The sequence below is a fragment of the Scyliorhinus canicula genome, chromosome 11 (genome assembly GCF_902713615.1).
Source record: "Scyliorhinus canicula chromosome 11, sScyCan1.1, whole genome shotgun sequence".
Lineage (NCBI taxonomy): Eukaryota > Metazoa > Chordata > Chondrichthyes > Carcharhiniformes > Scyliorhinidae > Scyliorhinus > Scyliorhinus canicula.
In genome coordinates this window covers 164,794,029-164,806,953 of record NC_052156.1, presented here as the reverse complement: position 1 = coordinate 164,806,953, position 12,925 = coordinate 164,794,029, and positions in this window count along the sequence as shown.

Here is a 12,925-nt window from a genome sequence, read left to right as displayed (position 1 = left end):
GAACAGGTGTATAATTTTTACAAGGCCACACAAGGCAAGTTTATACCTCGATACCTTCACTCGCAATCGTAATAACATTATTCATTAAGAAGGATGCTCCTTCCAGCATAGTTTTAATTTATTTTATTTGTTCTGCGTGTAAATTGTTCAGTAGATTTAAAGTGAGGAATCAGTGATAACTGAAGCTTATATAAAGCAGAACCAATATTATGCAATTACTACTGACGGAAATTAGTACTTAATCTAGCTCCGCTTAATCATCAGCAACGCGAAAAGCAAAATAGGTAAAATTCTCTGAAGGTGTAGTTAAGTATCAATGAGGTTCTGACCTTCGGATACTAATTGTGATGATAAAGCAGTTGAAAAAACGTTTGTTCTTTACATTAATTTTACTGACTGGTTATTCAGGAACGATGTGTGTATTAATTATCATGACTTCATTCAGAAATATTTTATAATGCTGTCTTTGTTGGAGGCTCATTGACTAAGTCATTAGATTTTAAAATTGAATTCTTTCAAATCAAGTCTTTTCTAAAAAAAATACTAATTTTATAAGATCACTGAGAAATATAAATAATTTGGAATTTTATTAGAAACTGTGAAAGTAGTTGAAAACTGAAGCAAAAATGATTGTAATATATTGTCAGTTACAGTTGTTTTAATATGTAATACTTGTTGCAATTTATATTGCTGGAGGGCATTTTGTGATACTGGACTATGATATAAATTATAGGTGGCCCTGTAACTACATTTGTGCTATATTACTTTTGAATAGTTCTGATGAAACAAAAGGTACTCATTGGCTTAGATGCCTGTTTAGAAGAGGCAATTTGTAGAAATAGATAGTGTACACACAATGCTGTTAATATCAGAAAAGACACAAAATGGCTGTGAGCTATTTTATGACATTAATGACACAAAATGGCTGAACAAGCCACATTCCCTGTAAACTGTCTCATGAGACCCAAGTGTGAGTATGTATAGAGAGTGTCCCAACAGCCGCTGATAACAGCTTCACAGAACAAGACTTGCAATGTATCCTTGATAAAGCTCAAGGTCTACAGCTATAGACAGGACACATCATTATGTTCGTTTTGAATGGCTTCTGTATGAAGTTAGGGGCGGGTAAGAGAACACCCACTTTCACCATATATGTGATGATTGACTGCATGTAATAAGTGTGACGCGAATATAGTTGATTGATTGTATGTAAATGAGAAAACAACTAATCCCGCCCCTTGAATCTGTATATTAACCCGTGTGAGCTTTAGCTTAAGTGAGAGAAGGTGCTGTCACAGGCTGCGGAGTCTGAGACCTCCTCTCCCAGAATTCTGACATAATAAACTGCTTTTTTTTAACTTATACTCAGGCCTTGGTGTGAATATTTTCACCCCTAACATTATTATAAAGGTGAATATACTGTAACTGTTAATAGCTACATGTTGTGTCACCTTGATGGACTGCAGTTACCTGGAAATTACTATTTCCCATAATGCTTTTGTCAGCTATTTTAATGGGAATTTTATTAATTTTAAGGGCACTATTTAAATAACAGGCAGAAGAATGTCCAACAAATGCCAATATTGCAACTTTGTGTTATAAGTACTGTCTCTTCCAGTGGTTTAAAGGTAAAATAAAGAACATAGGATGCTTTCCCCTTTGAGGGGGAGAGCTCACAGGTGGTGATTTATCCCGTGGGTCACCATATATCAGGCGAGGGACAAGGTTGAGAAGGTTCATGAATAACCTCAACCGGTATGGGAATTGAACCCGTACTACTGGCCTTGCTCTGCATCACGAACCAGCTGGCTAGCCAAAGTGAGCGTGATCTAATAGCATAAGCACAGTTGCCTCCACAAAATAGTAGCACCAGTAAAAATATGTATCTCCATATATGACACTAGTTTTTCGGTCACTTTGACCATTTCGGCCCCTCACCTTTGGGAAGGACACATTGTTTTCACTGAAATGCAGCAAACCAGTTGGATTTGGTACTGGTTCATTCTTAGGAAATAACTTTAAAAACTGCAAATTTTTTTAACGATGTATACTTTTCCTTTCCTCACGCTCCATCTGCTCCCACTACTTGACAAACGGAATGGGCTTTCCTGGGAACACTTGCATCATGTGACTACTTTCAGTTCTATCTACGATCAGTAATACACTTCTGCAAGTGAAGACTGGTACCTGTTTTTATGCTCTCACCTCACCTGGCACTCAGTAGTTTACAGAACAGAGGGAGGCGATTTGTCCCTTTGTTAGAACAATCCAAAGCTAATCTTGTTACCTTCTTGCCGTGGTGCTGTATCTTACCCTGCCGAGAAATGTTTTCAATTTTCTTTAAAATTGATATCTGCTTCAAATTGATACTTGAAGCAGATATCAATTTTAAAGAAAATTGCAAACAGTTCTCGGCAGAAAAGCATTCCATGTTTCAGCAACCCTCCACATAGGGAAATTTCTCATCCCCTCCTCCCTTTGCTTTTTGAATTGATGACAACTTGTAACTGGCTCCTTTTTTTTTTTTTTTTTTTTTTTTTAAATTTTTTTATTGGAATTTTTTGCAGAAAATATAACAAAAAGTATAGCAAAAAGCAGTAATATGCAACTAACAGCCCCATAACACCCACAATTCCCCCCATACCGTAACATCACATGTATCACATTCCCCCACCCCCCCCCCCAAACAAGAGAACTTAACCATAAATTAAAATTAGATAAATCAAATTTAAATAAAATAAGCTAACATAATCAACGCCCCCCCCCCCCCCCCCCCCCCCCGGGTTGCTGCTGCTACTGTCCCAGTACCCTATCGTTGAGCCAGAAAGTCGAGGAAAGGTTGCCACCGTTTAAAGAACCCTTGCACCGATCCTCTCAGGGCGAATTTAACCTTCTCAAGCTTAATAAAGCCCGCCATGTCATTGATCCAGGTCTCCACGCTTGGGGGCCTCGCGTCCTTCCACTGTAGCAAAATCCTTCGCCGGGCTACTAGGGACGCAAAGGCCAGCACATCGGCCTCTTTCGCCTCCTGCACTCCCGGCTCTACCCCAACCCCAAAGATCGCGAGTCCCCATCCTGGCTTGACCCTGGATCCCACCACCCTTGACACCGTCCTCGCCACCCCCTTCCAGAACTCCTCCAATGCCGGGCATGCCCAGAACATATGGGCATGGTTCGCTGGACTCCCCGAGCACCTGGCACACCTATCTTCACCCCCAAAGAACCTATTCATCCTCGTCCCAGTCATGTGGGCCCTATGCAGCACCTTGAATTGGATGAGGCTAAGCCGCGCACACGAGGAGGAAGAATTTACCCTCTCCAGGGCATCAGCCCATGTCCCGTCTTCGATCTGTTCCCCCAGTTCCCCCTCCCACTTCGTTTTCAGCTCCTCTACTGACGCCTCTTCCTTCTCCTGCATAAGCTTGTAGATATCGGATATCTTCCCCTCCCCGACCCAGACCCCCGAGAGCACCCTGTCACTCACCCCCTTCGCGGGGAGTGTAACTGGCTCCTTAACAACTTGCATTCATATAGGGCAGTGAAATGTCCCAAGACTCTTCACAGAAGCACAATCAGATACAATGCAGGCAACAAAGCTTGGGATAAACTTAAATCCATGAAAGGTAAAGAGAGGTGGCTGGCCAGATGAACATTAAAATAGACGAGTCTGGCAGTAACAAAGCATGAATGAGGATTTCAGCGGCAGACCAAGAGGAATTAATCTTTTCCTAAATGCTCTGTTAAAGCCCCTCATAATTTTTTTAAAATTCTATTAAATCTCCTCTAGTCCAGCGGAAATAGTGTCTGTATGTCCAATCTCTATTTGTAACTATAGTTTCCCCATCCTTAGCATCATCACCATCATGAGTCCATGTTGAACACTTTCCAAGAGTTTGATGTCCTTTGTGTAATAGAAAGCCCAAAGTTGAAAATAGCACTCATCGGGCTGAGCAATGTTTTGTACAGATTTCTCATTGCTTCGTTATCATGTACTTGATGTTTCTGTTTATAAGACCCGCAATGTTGCTGGCCTGTTTTGTGGCTGTAGTGACCTGCATATTTATATTTGTATATTGTTAATTGCAACCTCTGGTCTTTTGGTTCATCCACACCGTTCAGCATCTTTCCTTAAAGTGTACACTGCCCATTTCTTAATTTGCTCCAAAAATATATTATCTCATGCTTGTTTCAGCCACCTTTCTGCTCATTGTATTAATCTCAGTATTGTTTTGCAGAGCTTTTCACTTGCATTTAACAACCCAATGTAAAGTTGTGGTGGTATGATTTGCATAGCTGTCTGCCATTGGTGCAGAACACTGGCTTACCATTGGCCCTGGTTGGTCATGTGCCTCTCGACCGATTGGTTGAGACCAGTCATGTGACGGCTCTCCGATTGGTCGAGAGGCTGAGTTAACCCCGCCTCCAGAGCGAGGTATAAATAACCAGAACGCCAGGCGGTCGTCCATTTACTGTAGTCGAACGCAGGGCTAACTTCTAGCTTATTAAAGCCTAACTTTTGTACAGCAACTCGTCTCGCGTTCGATTGATGGTCCATCAAAAGTAAAAAGCTGATTTACTTCTTTCAAACTGATAAACTTTTATATTTTTTATAAAAGCACCGCCCCAGAGCATCTCAGAACTGAGAGACCTTTCCACATTCGAAGACACAGAAGAATAGGCTGGATCTGGCCAACGCTGAAGCAAAGACCCACCGTGCACCACACACAACTCCAGGGTGATTAATGGTGGATAATAAGACAAAGAACATTCAAGTAGAGCACCTAAACAACTCAGTAGTTGTATACATTACCTGATGTGGTGCTGAATGTGTGGTTCGGGCATGGAGTCTCCACTGGGAATTCAGATCCGAAAACTATTGGCTATTCCCCGCCCCCCCCTCATATTTAGTGTTTTATTATTTTGCAAGCGGAGAGATTTGCATGGTTACGCGTTCAGAGAGAAAACACAGATGTGACACCTGAGGCATTACTTTCACCTAATCCGAATGCACAAAAGCAAAGCTTTGCATATATGGATTTCAGAAACCACACAGGCCATCATTAGCTGCGGTAGGACAGCGCTGTAACCTTGTCTGCATCTGGACTCACTGTTTCACATTTAGGTTTGTAAAACATGTTTTGCATTGCAAGTTGCTGAAACTGTGAGCTGCTAACATTACAGCGAGGGAGATGAGGCATCTGTGACTGGAGTGAGACCAGGATCGTACATCCTCTGCTAATCAAATTAAACGATTGTGAAATGAGGACAAAGAAGGAAGTGTAAATTAGAGTGGGTGAATTTCAGGTTAATTCGGAGGCATAACGATTTAAAGGGAGAGGAAGCAAAATTGGATTAAGAGCGATCAAAAGAAAAACCGAAGGCAAAAGTTCTAATCTCCACTCAATGAAAACATGAAAGGGGGCAGCACGGTGGCACAGTGGTTAGCACTGCTGCCTCACGGCACCGAGGTCCCAGGTTCGATCCCGGCTCTGGGTCCCTGTCCGTGTGGAGTTTGCACATTCTCCCCGTGTGTGCGTGGGTTTCGCCCCAACAACCCAAAGATGTGCAGGGCAGGTGGGTTGGCCACGCTGAATTGCCCCTTAATTAGAAAAAATGAATTGGGTAATCTAAATTTAGTTTTTAAAAATTAAAACCTGAAAGAACGAAGCTCTCCATTTGTAATAATTAAATAGCAATAGGTTTATTAACAGTAATAAACATCTGTCTTTTTAAAAGTGTGTCTGTGTTTAAAACAAGAGGACGTGGTTGGCTGTTGTGCAAGTACAGCCTCTTCACACTATTCAAAACCTTTCAATGGTGAGGCAGTCCATGAGATGATATTTTTGATACCCTAATGGCAGAGTGGTAGAACTGAGGCAGCAACTCTGGGATATCTGTGCATTTGCCAATGCCTGAAATTGTGCCATTTAACGTCTTCAGTTATTTTGAAAGCAAACTCCGGCCCATTATCTGGTTTATTTATATAAACATTTGGTTTGTCATACTTTCAATGTGACACAATGGGCTTGAAGCTTGATGCTATCGCACTCATTTGCACCCATTTTACATAATATGGACACCTAAGCTTTCAATAGGGCAGTGGTTATGTGCGCACTCATTCCGTGCCAGAGAAGTGCCTCCTGCCATTTACCAGTATGTGATGGAACGCCTGTTTGAGACTATCTTTGCCAGGTTTGTCAGTGACTGACTACTGTGCGGAGCAGTGGTCTAGATTATATTTTTGAGAGGCCTGAACTTCTCTTTTCAGGCACGATTGGCTCTATTGAAAATGAGACTGGTCAGAAAGTGCATGTGCACACTGGAACCAATTCTGTTATAGAATACATAGAATTTACAGTGCAGGAGGAGGCCATTCAGCCCATCAAGTCTGCACTGGCTCTTGGAAAGAGCACCCTACTTAATCCCACACCTCCACCCTATCTCCATAACCCTGCACCCCCATCTAACCTAAGGGCAATTTAGCATGGCCAATCCACCTAACCTGCACATCTTTGTACTGGAAGGAAACCTAAGCAGACAAGGGGCGAAAATGCAGACTCTGCACAGACAGTGACCCAAGCGGGAATCGAACCTGGGACCCTGGAGCTGTGAAGCCACAGTGCTGACCACTGTGCTACCTTGCTGCCCTATTTCAGCCTTGGAAGCTGGAATGGGAAGACTATGTGCCCTGGCTTGAAAACGACCCACATTTCACAGCAAGTGTATGCAAGGCTGCCCTGTAATTAATTAGATAAAAGCAAATGACAGCGGATGCTGGAGTCTGAAACAAAACCAGAAAATACTGGGCAATCTCAGCGGGTCTGACAGTCAGTGGAAAGAGAACAGAGCTAACGTTTCAAGTCTGAATAACTTTGTCAAAGCTCTATTAAGCTAAATATAACTTGAGTCGCTACTTCACTTCTCAACTTTGTTCATTGTTTAGGGTCTTCCCAAACTCCACAACCAAGGTGGGGATTAATATGGGTGTATATCTGTGTCCTAACAGTCCATTACTAACACAATAACACCCTGTCAGAACCAACAGAATCACAGGCCTTGGAAGATTTTAATCCTGGGCCTCATTTGAATCATCATTGTTACACCACAGGAGGCCATTCGGTCCATCATGTCTGCACTGGCTCTCCAAATGAGCATCGTGACTTAGTGCCATTCCCCTACTTTTTCCTGTACCGCTGCACATTGTTTCTATTCAAGTAATCATCGAATGTCCTCTTAAATGCCTCGATTAAACCTGCCTCCATCACACTTCCAGGCAGTGAATTTGACCCAAAAGGGCAACGTCTCGTCGACTGCGTGCATTGCGGCCTTGGCGATGTCGGCTCTAATACGGTTGAAGGCCTGTTGACCCTCGGACGTCAGGGGAAAAAGGGTGGACTGGATGAGTGGGCGGGCCTTGTCCGCACAGTTTGGGACCCACTGGGTGAGTGAGAAAAGAACCCCAGGCAGCGCTTGTGGGCCTTGGGGCAGTGGGGGAGGGTGAGCTCCATGAGGGGGTGCATGCAGTCGGGATCGGGCCCCAGAACTCCGTTCTGGACCACATAGCCGAGGATGGCTAAGCGGTTTGTGCTGAATACGCACTTCTCCTTATTGATGAGGTTTAGGAGAGAGGCGGTGTGGAGAAATTTGGCACGGTTGGCATCGTGGTCCTGCTGATCGCCAGCTGCTGTAGGAGACCACACATCTTAGTGTAATAAATTGATGAACGATCAATTGCACAAAGACGAGAGTTAAATACAACTGAGGCTTTATTACACTAAGGTGTGTGGCCTCCTACAGCAGCTGGCAAAATGGCTGCTGTATGGGGAGCACACATATTTATACTCTGCCTATTGGGCGGAGCCAGCAGGCAGGGACTACCCCTGTACCTGTAGTACAGGGTCTTACTACACATCTCTTAATATATACAACAGTGGTGATTACCACAATGAGTATCAGAATTTGTGTTACTTTATTGTGGCTACAAGAGTGAATATCATCATTAAATTGATGACTATAGGCCACTTACATGAGTTTGTATTCAGGCTTTGCGTCAGTGCAAACTGCAGTATAACTTGGATGAGATCACTTGTCACCATCAGCAACTGGTGGTTGAAAGCATTGGTCAGGTGCCAAATATAATGACGTCTTTAAAAACCACCTGGGAATTTAATAAACTTAACTTTGCACCAGACTGTACGCTGCAAGGTTGCAAGATTCCATCATGCAGCTGATTCCATATCTCTTGCCTAAATGTGAGAAATGAATACAGATTCAAAGCTTGCAAGCACAACAAAGATGCAAATGTTTATTGGTCATTATATATAATACTGCATGACAGCAGCTTGAGTTCCAGCATAGATTATCAAATTCTCCTGTTTGTTTTCCCTTACTGATGTTAACCTTTATCCTTCTTGGTTCTGAAAGAGATTGTAGGCTATGGGCAGCACAGTAGCACTGTTCACAGCACCAGGGTCCCGGGTTCGATTCCCGGCTTGGGTCACTCACTGTGCAGAGTCTGCACGTTCTCCCCGTGTCTGCGTGGGTTTCCTCCGGGTGCTCCGGTTTCCTCCCACAAGTCCCGAAAGACGTGCTGTTAGGTAATTTGGACATTCTGAATTCTCCCTCAGTGTACCCAAACAGGCGCCGAACGTAACGACTGGGGGATTTTCACAGTAACATCATTGCACTGTTAATGGGAGCCGACTTGTGACAATAAAGATGATCATTATTATTAAATGAAAAGTAGAAGTGCCAGCAAGGTGGTGCAGTGGTTAGCACTGCTGCCTCATGGCACCAAGGACCTGGGTTCAATCCTAGGCCTGGGTCACTCCGTCTGGAATTTGCACATTCTCCCCTTGTCTGCGTGGTTCTCACCCCCACAACCCAGAGATGTGCAGGGGTGGATTGGCCACACTAACTTGCCCCTTAATTGGAAAAAAAAAGGAATTGGGTGTCTGAATTTAAAAAAAATAAAATAATGAAAAGTAGCTGATTAAATTTGAAAAGGTATATAATGCTTTGGAAGTATTGTGTTTGATTGGTGAATGTTCACCCCCCCCCCCACCACCCCCCTCACACTGTGTTTCCTGATTGATATAATGGGAGGTGATGGAAGTGAGAGGTATGCCTTGGGTTTTGTGCCATCAGCTTCAAGTGGGAACAGCTCCAGTGTCAGGAGTGCTATGATGAAGAGCTGCTGAGGGTAGGCAGATAACACCTTGAGCTGTTTTTGGTCCACATCCTCGAAAACAACTACTGAGCAGCAACAAAAAAAGCATTTCGGAAAATTACCTCGAATAAATACTTTTTTTCAGCAATGATATCTGTGCCAAAAAGGCAGGATAATAGAATAAAAAATAACCACAGATCTTTAGCAGATTTTTCAGGTGCATTTTGACAGGATAAATCAATTGTACAAAGGTGAGAAACTGCAATACTAGAAAGCTGAATGACCCGTTGCATTAACTTTTTAAAAATTCATTCACGGCAGAACCAGCATTTATATTGCTGTTTAACTGTTTCACTCGCCACAGGTACAGCCTGACCTGCTGAGTATTTTCTGTTGTTGTTTGAGCTTATTTCACAGTTGACATTAGCTCGATCAAAAAAAACAGAGATCAAGCTGAGGCTTTGGGCAGGATATTGATTGAAGATAAATAACAATGGCTAAAGGATGACCTTCTCTCGAGAGGGTGCAGAGAGGACCAATCAAGGTGATTCCAAATCAAAATCTCACGTTTTTATCAGAAGGATAAAGGAAGTTGACATTTTCCTGCTATGGAACTGAGGAAGCTTTCCATTTTATGAAGATGAAGCCAACCCGAGCAGAGGATTCAACTGCTGGAGAGGATAATAATTAAGAAGAAGCAAAGTTCTGTGGAACTTCTTCGTCCAAATTTCAAATTCACCACATTTAAAGAAGCCAACAGCAAACCTTTTGAAATGAACAGTATGAGTGACTCTGAAGAAGTCATACAGAGTCGAAAGGTTGATTCACTTTACTCTCCACTGATGCTGCCAGACCTGCTGTGTCTTTTTTTTAACATATTTTTATTCAGGAAGTTTTTAACAAAATTATAGCACCCGATTCTTTTTTTTCCAATTAAGGGGCAATTTAGAGTGACCGGTTCACCTAGAGTGCACATCTGAAATGAAAATGAATGAATCTTTTTAGGTTGTGGAGGTGAGACGCACACAGACACGGGGAAAATGTGCAAACTCGGGGCAGCACGGTGGCGCAGTGGTAAGCACGGCTGCCTTATGGCACCGAGGTCCCAGGTTCGATACCCAGCTCTGGGTCACTGTCTGTGTGGAGTTTGCACATTCTCCGTGTCTGCGTGGGTTTCGCCCCCACAACACAAAGATGTGCAGGATAGGTGGATTGGCTAAATTGCCCATTAATTGGAAAAAAAGAATTGGGTACACTAAATCTATTGGAAAAAGAGAATGTGCAAACTCCACACGGACAGTGACCCGGGACCGGGTTCGAACCCAGGTCCTTGGCGCCATGAGGCAGCAATGCTAACACTACGCCACCCAGCTACTCCTAGACATTTTCTTTATAAAAACAATGTATTCAAACCAACTTTTCATTTTTCAAAAAAATATCCCTGCCACAACCTCACCCAGTTTTATACTAGGACTAAACCCCCCCCCCCCCCCCAACACCCCCTCCCCCAAAGAAATCCCTACTAGTCTGACCAACTCTTCTCCTCCGCTCCCCCCCCCCCCCCACCTCCCCATTAACAGCTGATGGTAACCAGATCCTTACAGAAGGTAATGAACGGCTGCCACCTTGAGTAAAACCCATCCACCGACCCTCTCATGGCATGTTTGATCTTTTCCAGGTGCAGAGATTCCACCAGGTCCCCTAACCGAGCTCAAACCTTAGGCGGCGCCGGAGACTTCCACCCGAGCAAGATTCGCCTCCAGGCCAATAGTGAGGCGAAGGCCAAGACATCTGCCCTCGTCCCCACCTGCAGCACCAGCGAGTCCGACACTCCAGAAATGGCCACTATCGCGCACAGAGCCAGCTTAGCACCACCTTGAACTGTATCAAACTTAACCTTGCACACAAGGAGCTGAAGTTAACTATGAAGAGTTTCACTCCACACACACCTCCGCAAAGACCAAACCGAGCTCATCCTCCCACTTCCTCTTTACTTATTCCAGTGAAGCCCGCTCCATCACCAACATCTGCTCATAAATGTCTGAGATCCTTCCCTCCCCTAGTTCATCCAGGGACAGAAGTCTATCCATAAGCAAGGGCGCCAGCACCAGGGGAAATGAAGGAAGCTCCTTACGCACAAAATCTCACACCTGCAAGTATCTAAATATATTCTCCCTCGTGAGATGGAACTTCCCTTCTAGCCCAGCAAACCTACCCTCCGGAAACTATCCCTAAATCTCCAACTCCTCCCTCTCCGAGGTCCAGCAACTCTTGCAGGAGGGGATCATCGAGGCCAGCAATAGTCCCTGGAGAGCTCATGTGGAGGTCGTCAGGACCGGGGAAAAGAACCGAATGGTTGTAGATTACAGCCAAACCATAAACCGGTACATGCACCTTGATGTGTACCCCCTTCCCCGGATTACAGACATGATAAACCAGATCGTACACTACCGGGTGTTCTCCACGGTGGATCTGAAGTCTGCGTACCACCAGCTCCCAATCCGCCCGGGGGACCGCCACAACACGGTCTTTCAGGCAGACGGCCGCCTCTTCCACTTCCTCTGGGTCCCCTTCGGCGTCACAAACAGGATCTCGATCTTTCAAAGGACCATGGACCGAACGGTGAACCAGTACGGGCTGCGGGCCACATTTCCGTACTTGGACAACGTCACCATCTGCGGCCATGATCAGCAGGACCACGATGCCAACCTCCAGAGATTTCTCCAAACCGCCCAAACCCTTAACCTCACGTACAACAAGGAGAAATGCGTTTTCCGCACAACCAGACTAGCCACCCTCGGCTACGTCGTGGAAAACGGGGTCCGAGGACCCAACCCCGACTGTATGTGCCCACTCCTGCAACTCCACCTTCCCCACTGACCCAAAGCCCTGAAAAGGTGCCTCGGGTTCTTTTCCTATTACACGCAGTGGGTCCCCAACTATGCGGACAAAGCCCGCCCACTAATCAAGGCCAACATCTTCCCACTGGCGGCCGAGGCCCGCCAGGCCTTCAGCTGCATCAAGGGGGACATCGCTAAAGCTGCAATGCGCCCGGTGGATGAGTCCGTCCCCTTCCAGGTGGAGAGCGATGCGTCAGAGGTCACCCTCGCCACCACCCTCAATCAGGCAGGCAGGCCAGTAGCATTTTCTTCACGTACCCTCACCGCCTCTGAAATTCGACACTCCTCGGTTGAAAAAGAAGCCCAAGCCATTGTGGAAGCCGTGCGGCACTGGAAGCACTACGCGCTGGTAGGAGGTTTACCCTCGTCACCGACCAACGATCGGTAGCCTTCATGTTCGATAATACACTGCGGGGCAAGATTAGGAACGATAAGATCTTGAGGTGGAGGTTCGAACTCTCCACCTATAATTACGATATAGTATATCGTCCTGGGAAGCTCAACGAGCCCCCAGATGACCTGTCCCATGGCACATGCGCCAGCGCGCAAGATGACCGACTCCGGGCTATCAACGATGACCTCTGCCACCCGGGGGTCACCCGGCTTCTCCACTATATCAAGGCCCGCAACCTGCCCTACTCCACTGAGGAGGTCAGAGCCTTGACCAGGGACTGCCCGATCTGCGCGGGGTGCAAGCCGCACTTCTATCGACCGGATAAGGCCCACCTGGTAAAGGCATCCCAGCCCTTTGAGCGCCTCAGTATCAATTTCAAAGGGCCCCTCTTCTCCACCAACCGCAACACTTATTTCCTCAATATCATCGATGCGTTCTCCCCTTCCCCGTTGCAATCCCTTG